An 11,988-nucleotide genomic window follows, 5' to 3' on the forward strand; every position below is an offset into this window, starting at 1 on the left:
AATAATGCGTGGCCAGATATTAACTCGTTGCCACGCATTATTTTATTTTTTTCAAATGTCACCAGATAGTGACAAATAATAATAATATTGTCATTTAGCAGACGCTTTTATCCAAAGCGACTTACATCTGAGAGAACAAACACACAGAAATTAGGGTTAAGGCCTTGCTCAGGGGCCCAAGGTTGTTCATCTTGGTTGCCATTCTAGGGCTTGAACTGGGTCCTCCAGACCCAAGCCCACCTCTGTAGCCACTAGACTACCACTCCCCCCAGACCTACATCAGTTAGCTTTCCAGCCATGTTAAGTTCAAGCTATGTTAGTGTTAGCAACCATTAGCTTTATAACAGCCGTAACAGTTAGCTAAAAGACTCATTCACGTAGCTTACCTTTCATTGATTGGTTCGTTTGAAAGCGAAGCATTTCCGGTTTCCGGTTTGAATCAGTAGTGAACTTCCAGGGCTCTTTTCTTCGTTTATATGTGATTTTTTTTGTTTTTGTTTTTTGCACAATAGTTGTCCTTATCTCTTTGATTTACTGTGACCGGAAAAAGTCGGATAAACCATTCAGAAAAAGATCGCTAACTAGTGGCCGCGGGGGGTACTGCACCGCGACCAAATGAAGAGACGGAGAAGTCCGAAGGGTTCAGCACGGCGTCACGGCTGCGGCGTGTGCTCTGCGTTGGTGTGACGCAGAAGCATATTTCAGCCTTGAGTAGAAACGTCTACTCCGTGTCTCGCTATCTGAATCCCCCATTGAAAGTCCAGCAGCAGGACCAAAGTGGGCTTTTCCTCTGCTGGTCTGCAGGTCAGTGTTCAGGTCCACGTTGCTGCTCGTTCTGTTTTTCTGTCTGCTAATGATGATCCAAACCCTCTTTTTTTTATTATACATCAGTATTTTTGAATTAAACCACATATAACACAAACACATGAACTTTTTACATATGCACTTCTGCACTTGAATGTATGTAAATGTGGCACACGCAGACGCAGCAGTCCAGACCTTTTTGGTTCGGTAAAGTTGGACAGATATTTGTGGATTTCCACTTCTGCGGTCAATAACTCCCTAATAAAGAGACGTAAAAGCATGAATGTAGAACCACTGAAACACAGACAAGCTACAAGCCAATTGTCATCAAAACGAGACTTAATCTTAAGCTAGGCGGGAATATACTCTACGCAGGTGGCTGCGTATCCTGCGTACCCTGCGTACGTGTCTGTTCATGCTCCCTAGCGTACCTCGCGTACCACACGACGAGAGCCCGTCATACCGGTGGTGACCGATAGGGGGCAGTAAGCAGAGCAACAGTTGGAAAAGCTACTTATATTAAGTAGCAGAAGTAGTCCACCCTCCACCTATCTCCCAATCACCAAGTCAGTATTGTTTCTGAAGCTCCACCCTCCACCTATCTCCCAATCACCAAGTCAGTATTGTTTCTGAAGCTCCACCCTCCACCTATCTCCCAATCACCAAGTCAGTATTGTTTCTGAAGCTCCACCCTCCACCTATCTCCCAATCACCAAGTCAGTATTGTTTCTGAAGCTCCACCCTCCACCTATCTCCCAATCACCAAGTCAGTATTGTTTCTGAAGCTCCACCCTCCACCTATCTCCCAATCACCAAGTCAGTATTGTTTCTGCATCCGGGTTGCCAGCTCGGCTCTAATTATGGCAGCCATGGCAGCCTACGTTCCTGCTGCTTTCTGCAGCCTACCTGGCAACCTGTGGTCGGGGGGAGGAGGGGGAGGGTACACGCCGTTCAACAATATTTTGAAAGTGACTGCAGTACCAGTTTTGGACATTTCTTACAGACGGCTCCTTTAAGTACTAGTTGTAGCTAAATATGTTTAACATTAGTCCTCAGAAGATAAACTTAATTGTCTCACATGAAAAAACATGACAGGGAGCACTTGATTGAAACTGAAAAGGCTTTTGATAATGCAGCCAAGATAATGTAAGTCATCTTCTCTGTTACAGAATCATAAAGGAAGACCCAAAAGACACTGGTGTGATGATTGCAAGCAAGTGTTCACCACTTCATCAAACCTGAAGATGCATAAGAAAACTCACACTGGTGATAAACCGTACAGCTGTGATCAGTGTGGAGCGGTTTTTGCCCAAAAAGGTAACTTAAAGCAACACCAACGTATTCACACTGGAGACAAGCCTTACAGATGTGATCAGTGTGGAGCGACTTTTGCCGAGCAAGGTGCTTTAAGGAGACACCAACGTATTCACACTGGAGACAAGCCTTACAGATGTGATCAGTGTGGAGTGGCTTTTGTCCGACAAGATCACCTAAAGCAACACCAACGTATTCACACTGGAGACGAGCCTTACAGATGTGATCAGTGTGGAGCGGCTTTTGCCCTAAAAGGTGCTTTAAGGATTCACCAACGTATTCACACTTGAGAAAAGCCTTACAGATGTGATCAGTGTGGAGCGACTTTTGCCCAGCAAGGTGATTTAAGGACTCACCAACGTATTCACACTGGAGAAAAGCCTTACAGATGTGATCAGTGTGGAGCGACTTTTACCACATCAAGTAATCTAAGAGTCCACCAACGTATTCACACTGGAGACAAGCCTTACAGATGTGATCAGTGTGGAGCAGCTTTTGCCCAGCAAGGTGCTTTAACGAGTCACCAATGTATTCACACTGTAAACAAGCCTTACAGATGTGATCAGTGTGGAGTGGCTTTTGCCCGACAAGATAGCCTAAAGCGACACCAACGTATTCACACTGGAGAAAAGCCTTACAGATGTGATCAGTGTGGAGCGACTTTTGCCCAGCAAGGTGATTTAAGGACTCACCAACGTATTCACACTGGAGAAAAGCCTTACAGATGTGATCAGTGTGGAGCGACTTTCACCACATCAAGTAATCTAAGGAGTCACCAACATATTCACACTGGAGAAAAGCCTTACAGATGTTATCAATGTGGAGCAGCTTTTGCCCAGCAAGGTGCTTTAAGGAGTCACCAACGTATTCACACTGGATAAAAAGTGTACATTTGTGATCAGTGCTGAACTCATTTATTTTGAGAGTTCAGCTAAAATGCACCAATTTAGTTTACTTAATTTAGTTTGAAAGAAATAATTCACACATACGCACTGACACACACACCCACACATATATGATCTGAAGTTTGTGTTTAATGTCTAGTTAATTGTTGTTTATGTGTAGTTTAGGCATTGGAATTCATCCCAGGTTTTGTTTCACTTTCTTTTAAGACTTTTGCAAATAAATTCAGATTAATTTGAATGAGAGAAGTTGTTTGTGTTTATTTTATAGATATTTGTCACAGCTGCTGGTTGCAAAGGTCTGTGCTCGGACTCCTTCCTTCACTGTTATTCTGCAACGTGCCCCCCCCCCCCCCCCCTGGCAACAGGCTGGCACGTAGGGAATAACAGCTACTTTGAGACTGATTTAGCTGTTTAGGTATTATTTCCTGATAAGTCAGGTGGTGCCCCGTTTTGATTTCATTTTGATAAGTAATCTTCTTTATTAGTTATTAATAACTATCGTAAGACAATTATTAATAATAATTTCTAATAACTGGACCAGCACTCCCTTTGTGGAACGACACCAGCCCCGGTCCTCGGTGTCCACGTCCCTGCAGGTTTTAAATGTGTCCCTACATGCAGGACAGTAGCTCTCAAGGACCAGGGTTGGACACCCCTGGTTTAGGACTTTAGATGCAAATAACATAGTTTTGACTTTGATTGTAGATGTTCTGGAGAACCCATGAAGGGAGGCCAACACGGGAGAGATATGTGGTCTCTTACTGGTTCCTGTCAGCACTCGCGCTGCTGCTTTGATCAAATCTAAATCCAGACCTTCACCCAGTGAGGATCTTCAGGACGGGCTGAAGAAGACTTTGCACATCAGTCCCACTCTCCCATCATCAACACATTTGGTGGAAATATAAATGCAGCTCTGGGTGGAAATGAATGTTTAGATACATGATGATCTGACTGAAACAAGGACATGGTCACATGACATCTAAAGGAAGTCCACATAAATATTAGAGTGAGACACTTGTTTATTCCAGTTTATTGATACTGAATAAATGAAGTTTGTAAAACAGAATCAACTGATGAGACAGTGAGACAAAATTAAGACTTGAATCAACCTAAAATGCAATTAACAGTTCCAGATATAAAAGATCAGATTCTACCATCAGAGTACAAATGAAAGGTGGAGTAGAGAAAGAAGAAAAGTGATCAACAAGTGCTCCTGCTGAACAACTACATCTAATGCGACTGAACATGAGTCCAACTGTCCACTTCCTGTCAGCAGATGGACAACCGGACGTCCTCCAGGTCTTTTATCCTCTATTTGGGTTTGGAGACGCGGCTGCAGAGACTGCTGGGGTCACTGTTGGTTGGTTTTGATCCTCACAGCAGAATAAGTCACCACATCTTCTTCCTCCTTGACCTGATAAATGACCTCATAAATGTTAGAAGAACTGGAAGGACCTGCTGTCCTCCATCTATCTGTCTCACTGGAGGTAAAAGTATCTGCTGACGGATTCTCAGCTAAACTCTGCATTACTCTCCGTAATCCTACAATAGTCCCGTAAAACACATTTAAGATGGAAACATTATGAAGAAGCAAAACTACAGTATAACACCTTTACCAATTGGACTGAATAAAAACACAGAGTCAGGTCAGCTGGTGGTCCGTTCAATACTGCAAAGGTTTATTGTAAGAATACGATTTGTACCATTCACAGGAGAGTTGGCATCTGGATACCAAGTCTGAAAACTCTTCTCAGCGCTCCCCCTTTTATTCTCAAGGGTCGGGAAGACCACACCCCCAGTCTTTTAATCTCTCACCATTAAGTATCATATCTTACTTCACACCGGAGGTTGGACAAACACGGTCTTTTATTTTCGAGACTCATTTTGCAAAATAACCGGCAGGGCGATTAATGTGTAAAATAGCCGGACAAACGGCTATTTTGCAAAATAGCCGGCTAATGTGCAAAATAACCGTCAGGGCAGCTAATGTAGAAAAAACAGAAAAACGGCTATTTTGCAAACTAGCCGGTGAATGTGTAAATTATAATAAAACCAATCCGCACTCTCGCAGCCTGCCCTGCATAATTAATGATGTGGATGTGTCAGACCCCACACTTTTTTGGGGAGTGTAACGTTAGGCCACTCAACTGAACTGTAGGCTATTCTGTAGTAACTGGACTCTATCTACCAAATGAATTACGTTTGCTTAGTTTGTTTTGGTTTAATCAATTTGTGCAAATGGAGGAGGAGGAGAGACCTCATCTCCTCATGCGCTTCGGGTTTGCGCGATTCGGGTTTAGGAGTGCACTTTACATGAGAGAGACGCAACAACTGTTTGTCTGTTTTGGAGGTGGCAAAGAGAAGGTGGGAATAGAATAAGAATATGGGGCACGGTGGCGCAGCTGGTAGTGCAGCCGTCTCACAGCAAGAAGGTCCTGGGTTCGATTCCCGCCGGGGGACGCTGTGGGCGCTGAAGTGCGTGTTAGTTCCCCCATGACTTCGGCGCCCACACCATGGGTGGGGTTGGTGGAGTTTGTATGTTCTCCCCGTGTTCCCTTGGGTAGCTAATGGGAGCTACCCTCACAAAAACATGCACACAGTCCCGGGCTATACATGCCCCCTCTGGCCAACCGGGGTGCCAGATGGGGTGGGGAGGATCTGGCCGGAATAACGTGATCCTTCCACGCGCTACGTCCGGCCGGAGAATCCTCACCCTGTCTGGTGAAAAGATGTGGCCTGCTCACTCCTCAGGTTAAGGAGGAGACCTGAGCTCAGTGCAGGGCCCTCCCGGGGTTGGTAGAGAATGGCAATGCCCAGGACTGTCACTTAGGTAGGAGCACGGGGTGGTAAAAATGGGAAAAAAAAACCGGGATAAAAAAAAAAAAAAAAGAGAAGGTGGGAATAGATATTTCCTCACAAAGACTGTCACACTGGATATTTGCGAGTACATTACCCAGACCTATGGTGTGCCCAAATTCAGAGCGCACTCCACTGCGCTCTATTCTGGGGTGCCAATGACATGATCTGTAGTTTGCATTATTCGTTTTGGAATAGCCTACTATACTATACTATACAGATCCGAATATACTGCATGGGATTTGGACTCAGAATAATGGCTATAATTGCCAATGGCTATAATTGCCACAGCTCGAGACAATTGTCTCGAGCTGACCGGAGCATCAAGACTGGAGAGATGATTAAAAATGATGTCCGAGCTGTCATGTTAGTCTATGTCCAAAATAACACAGAAAAGCTTGTCTGATTACGCTTTTAGTTTTCATCCATCCATTCAATACACGTAAGTGACATTGATGTATTCACAGTGATTCATTATCAGCTGTAAATGTACTTGTGTCCGAGCGAGCTCACTGCTGTCTGTCCCATAGACCCGTGATTCCCAACCCCCGGTCCCCGGACCGGTACCTGGCCGTAGAGCCGTTACTACTGGGCCGTGAAATGGCTTGTGTTCCGATCATAATTAGGGCTGCAACGATTCGTCGACGTTGTCGACAAAAATCGATAATCAAAATTGTCGGCAATTGTCACCAGACGTTTTTTTCCCAATGGAGTGAGACATCTCACTTCACTTCATCTCATACAATCTCTGCCGAGAGCCGCGCTGCACGACAGCTCAGCGCAGCTTTTTTTTCTTTTTTTGCGTCTCAGTGCAGCTGCGGGTAACAAAACTTCAAAAGTTCGGGAGCATTTTAGCCTGGATACGGCGAATAAAAGAAGACTTGCAAGGTTTGCAAAGCAGATCTTGCTTATCACGGGAGCACGTCGGTAATGCACGAGCATTTGAAGAGAAAAAGCACCTCGGACAGTTGAACGAAACGGACTTGTCTTGGTAAGATATTAAGCGTATTTTGGCTTTAAAAGAGAGCTTTAACGTTATGCCTGACTGTGCCTGACAAAAGTATTTTAAATTAAATGCATGCAGACCGATGAAGAGCCACCATGGACCCCTTTCTGCAAAAGAAGCAGCAGGCGACTGCGCTCACTGATCAATACTGCAGCTGATCTGTGATATGAACAGCTCTCCTGGTTGATGGTGACGGATTTCAACAAATGATACACCAGTTCAACCCACAGTACGTCCTGCCATCCAGAACCCATTTACCCACTTGATGTAGAAAAAATACGAGACGTTTTATTTCATTTTATAATTTATTTTTTATATAACACAATTGCCTGTCCTTAAAAAATGAAAAATGATGGACAGAGGTTTGTTTATTTATGGATTTATGTCTATACTGACTGATCACTGTGTGCCTGTCCTTGGTTTTTTTTATTTACTTTTTGTATGAACAGCAGCAAAGTTGAATAAAATATCTATTTTTCATTGAAGTACCTATCTTTCTCGTGTTTATTGTCATTTGCCACATAATTAAAGCAACCTCGTACTAAATTTAAGAAAACAATTTTTGCATTCTTTTGTCATATAATTTCATCCAAAACTTGTATAAATCGAAATGTGTTTCTTTGAGTGGCAGCCCTGTCATGGCTTGGCGGACAATAAGTTCTGGTACCTGACCGGACTGACCAGCGCAATGCACAGGTGCTGTATGCAGGTTAGGTACAGTCAGCTGCAGAGATGAGCGGACCTCAGCAAACCTCCATGAGCCGTTTCTTTACTAGTTGTTCGAGTAAAAGAAATAGTGATGAACAAGTGGAAAATCCTACCAAAAAGAAAAGCAAAAGCTTTAATCGCAAGTACGACATTATGTATATAAAATATGGATTTGTTGCAACGGGCGATTTGGAGGCGCCAAACACAATATGTATTTTATGTGGAGAAACGCTCGCCAACGAAGCAATGAAGCCATCCAAGCTCCAAAGACACTTAAATACAAAACATCCTTCTCTCAAAGACAAACCAGTGGATTTTTTTGAAAGGAAATAACGTGAGTTAGATTTGCAGAAGCAAGTTTTAAAGGCCACAACATCAGCTAACGTCGCTGATGATAGCCTGCATTTTAAAATGCATTGTTTTTTTATAAAATGTTTATTAAAATTGACATACATTGTCAACTGGTCCCTGAGCTTTTTGTTTATAGTTCTGCTGGTCCTTGGCACAAAAAAGGTTGGGAACCCCTGCCCTAGAATACATGGGGGTGTAACGGTGGTACCCTGAAATACATGGGGGTGTAACGCTGATGCTGGTACCCTGGAATACAAGGGGGTGTAACGGTGGTGCTCGTACCCTGGAATACATGGGGGTGTAACGGTGGTGCTGGTACCCTGGAATACATGGGGGTGTAACGGTGGTACCCTGGAATACATGGGGGTGTAACGGTGGTACCCTGGAATACATGGGGGTGTAATGGTGGTGCTGGTACCCTGAAATACATGGGGGTGTAACGCTGATGCTGGTACCCTGGAATACAAGGGGGTGTAACGGTGGTGCTGGTACCCTGGAATACATGGGGGTGTAACGGTGGTACCCTGGAATACATGGGGGTGTAACGGTGGTACCCTGGAATACATGGGGGTGTAACGGTGGTACCCTGGAATACATGGGGGTGTAACGGTGGTGCTGGTACCCTGGAATACATGGGGGTGTAACGCTGATGCTTGTACCCTGGAATACAAGGGGGTGCAACGGTGGTACCCTGGAATACATGGGGGTGTAACGGTAGTGCTGGTACCCTGGAATACATGGGGGTGTAACGGTGGTGCTGGTACCCTGGAACACATGGGGGTGCAACGGTGGTACCCTGGAATACATGGGGGTGTAACGGTGGTGCTGGTACCCTGGAATACATGGGGGTGTAAGGGTTCCACAGTTTTACTCCTAAAACGGATATACATCTACCCTTTGTATTTGTTCTTCCTGTTGTTGTGTTAAACATTGCTGTTCCCCTGAGGTCGTGTTTGCCCTCTCTTGGCTTGAACAGTTCCTGCATGCAGCCTGGAAGTATTGTAATGTTGTTATAAACCTTATATATTATAATAGTGGTGTTCAGTTTTCTTTTGAATGAGTTGAGTTTATCTCTCTCTATCTTATCTTAAGTCATCTTTGAAAACATATTTACTTTCATTGGCTTTTGGTGTACGGTAAATAGTGGCTTACATCTGTGAGAAGTGATTGTGTACTTTGTGTGTCTGTTCTTTGCCGTCTATTTTTTTATTACTATTTTATTGATCATCCTAGTACGTTAGTGATTTCATTGTTTCTTCACTTTGTACCGTATTTTCTTTTGGTATTGTTTCATTTTAATGTATACTGTACAGCACTTTGGTCGACCTCGGTTGTTTTTAAATGTGCTACATAAATAAAATTGACATTGACATTGACATTATCTGCCAGATGTGGAAGGTGTGTGTGGGTTCCCTGCATCTGCAGATTTAGTTCATTGAGTTTCAGAAACATGTCACTGAGGTATGCAAGTTTCATGATGAACTTCTTATCATTAAACCTGTGGGCAAGATTGCTACCCTCTTCTTCCAAAAAGATGCAGATCTCCTCTCGCAGTTCAAAGACCCTGGATAAGGCTTTCCCAGGTGACGGCCATCGGGCCTCACTGTGAAACTAAACAGCTGTGAGGTCGGATTCCATTTCCTCGCACAGCGCAGGAAAAAGCCGGGTTCTGAGAGGTCTGGTTTTTATGTTTATGTTTTTTTATTTAAGCGGCTCTCCTACTTTCTCATTATGCTGCTCCTCCATGTCCTTTGACATATCATCAATGCGCCTGGCGATGGTATTGTTTGACAGAGGAATGGTCTTTAGTTTGCTAGCTGGTGCTTCAAAAATCATTGTTGAAACTATATCAAGAGCAGCGGGAAGTATTAATTCCTCTGCAATAGTGTGCAGCTTTTTACTTTGAGCAACTCTGTATGCAACTTTATCTGAAGCGAGTTGAGCATTGGAGGCTCGGACTTTTGTGAAGCGACTCTGTTGTTCAAGACAATTAATTCGCTTTTTTTTTTTTTTAAATCCACTGGCTTGTCTTTGTGCTCAGGATGTGTCGTCTCCAAGTGACGTTTTAACTTGATTGGCTTCAAACTATCACTGGCTAATATTTTAACTGGCTAATATTTTCAAACACACGACACACGGTGGTGTCTCCTCATCACCCGCCGTTGTACCGGTGAAACCAAAGGCAGGATATGGCTCCTCATGTTTGCGTTTCTTTCCTTTGGTAGTTGACACATTCTGTGAAGATTCATCCTTTACGTTTCCTGGACGAGAGTCCTGTCACAAATGTATCCATTGTTTTGCTAGCGGGTCTGAAGTTAGCCTCATCTACCTTCCAGTAGCGGTGGGTAGTTGTGGCGCCTGAAGCAGCAGGTCCCCGGTTAGATTCCCGCCGGCCAGACCATCTTCATGTCATTCCCCTTCTCTCTTCCGCCTATTTCCTGTCTCTCTCTCACTGTACATATGTATTAAAGACAAAATCTTAAAGAAATAAAAAATCTTTAAAAAAATGTATCTACCTTCCAACCTCCCCCCTGCAATAGCGCCGTGGTCCCCCTAGGGGGCGCACCCCCCAGTTTGGTAACGGATGAGTGGAAGAAAAAGGATGGATAGATGGATGTGAAGTCAAATATAAAAACATTTAGCAGGGCTGTACGCTTACTTTTTTGAATGGTAGCACTGGTGCTAGCAAGTTAAAAAATTTAGTAGCACAAATAAAAATTTACTAGCACACCCGGGTGGACAGTTAGTAGGGGTGTAACGATACACTAATCTCACGATACGATAACGATACGATATTATAGCAGTATTTTTTTAACAACCTTGAATGAGGAACATATGACTGGAAAAAATTGTCTTTTATTTGAAAGATACAAAATACAAAACAATACTGTGCGTTTGCCCTATTGTTACAGTTTGTAATGCTTTATAACTGTTTAAGTTTTAAAGAGAAAGCCAGGCCAACCATTTTCCACAAACTGAACTAAAAGTAAATGTCAGGTTTGCATTATGCATCTTCAGTTTCATATAATAAAAATATTTTGCCACAAACTGAAGAGTTTCTCTCATGTATGATTTGACTTTTTTATTTTCCAGAAATTCAACAACTAAAATTAAATAAATAAATAAAAGTAAATAAATACATACAATTTTACATAATAAAAAAGATTGATTCATGCTCACCTTATAAGTGTAAGAGGAGATTTATTTTTGTTAAGGTTATTTTGGTAATTCAGGGTTCATTATTTTATAAATCTATTCTTTATATTCTGATGTAAATCAGGGACTATAATGACACTAGTCAGTTTATCTGTAGTTGTTAATACTGTATGTTTTAGATTGGGCGGAGTGATACAGCACTAGGTGCTGTGTTGATGTTCTAAAATCCTACACTGTTGAGCGGACAGTAAAGTACTCTCAAACTCAGCAGAAGTTTTCCTCTGTTTATCCTACTCACGACCCGAAAAAGGTTTAATTTAATAAGGTAAGGCTTAACTCTACACCAGACTTAAAAGTTCAGAGCTCAAAACCCCCCAAGAGTCCCGTGATCGGGGCCGCAAAAAGGTACTACTTTCTTCTGAGCGGAGTAAGATTTTGGTCCGCGTGTCGAGGCGCAGTCGCCACGCGCGGTCGGATCATAAATAGTATTAATAGCCTTTCCACACGGCGCCCCGGCCGTATGGTCGCGAAAATACGGTATTTATATATGAAATGTCAGAATAGGTAATTTTTTTGACGACATCCCAGGGTGCCGCGACACCCAGGTTGAGAAAGGCTGATGTAGGGCAAGAGACATTCATATTGATTTTCACACTTTTTTTAACATGACCCCAGCGCAACTCACTCGCACAAATGTGAGTGGATACATATTTCTCTTCGCACCGGATTATTTTTATTCGCAAATGCGATGAAAACTGTCGCACTGTACAGCCCTGTTTAGAGACAGAGTCAAGAATAAAACAAGAATAATTAGATACAAATCTAATTTATGATCAAACATCAACAGTCCAGTAAATTATTTAATGTTAAATGTGAAAAATATCAAAT

This window comes from Cololabis saira, chromosome 23 (genome assembly GCF_033807715.1).
Source record: "Cololabis saira isolate AMF1-May2022 chromosome 23, fColSai1.1, whole genome shotgun sequence".
Lineage (NCBI taxonomy): Eukaryota > Metazoa > Chordata > Actinopteri > Beloniformes > Belonidae > Cololabis > Cololabis saira.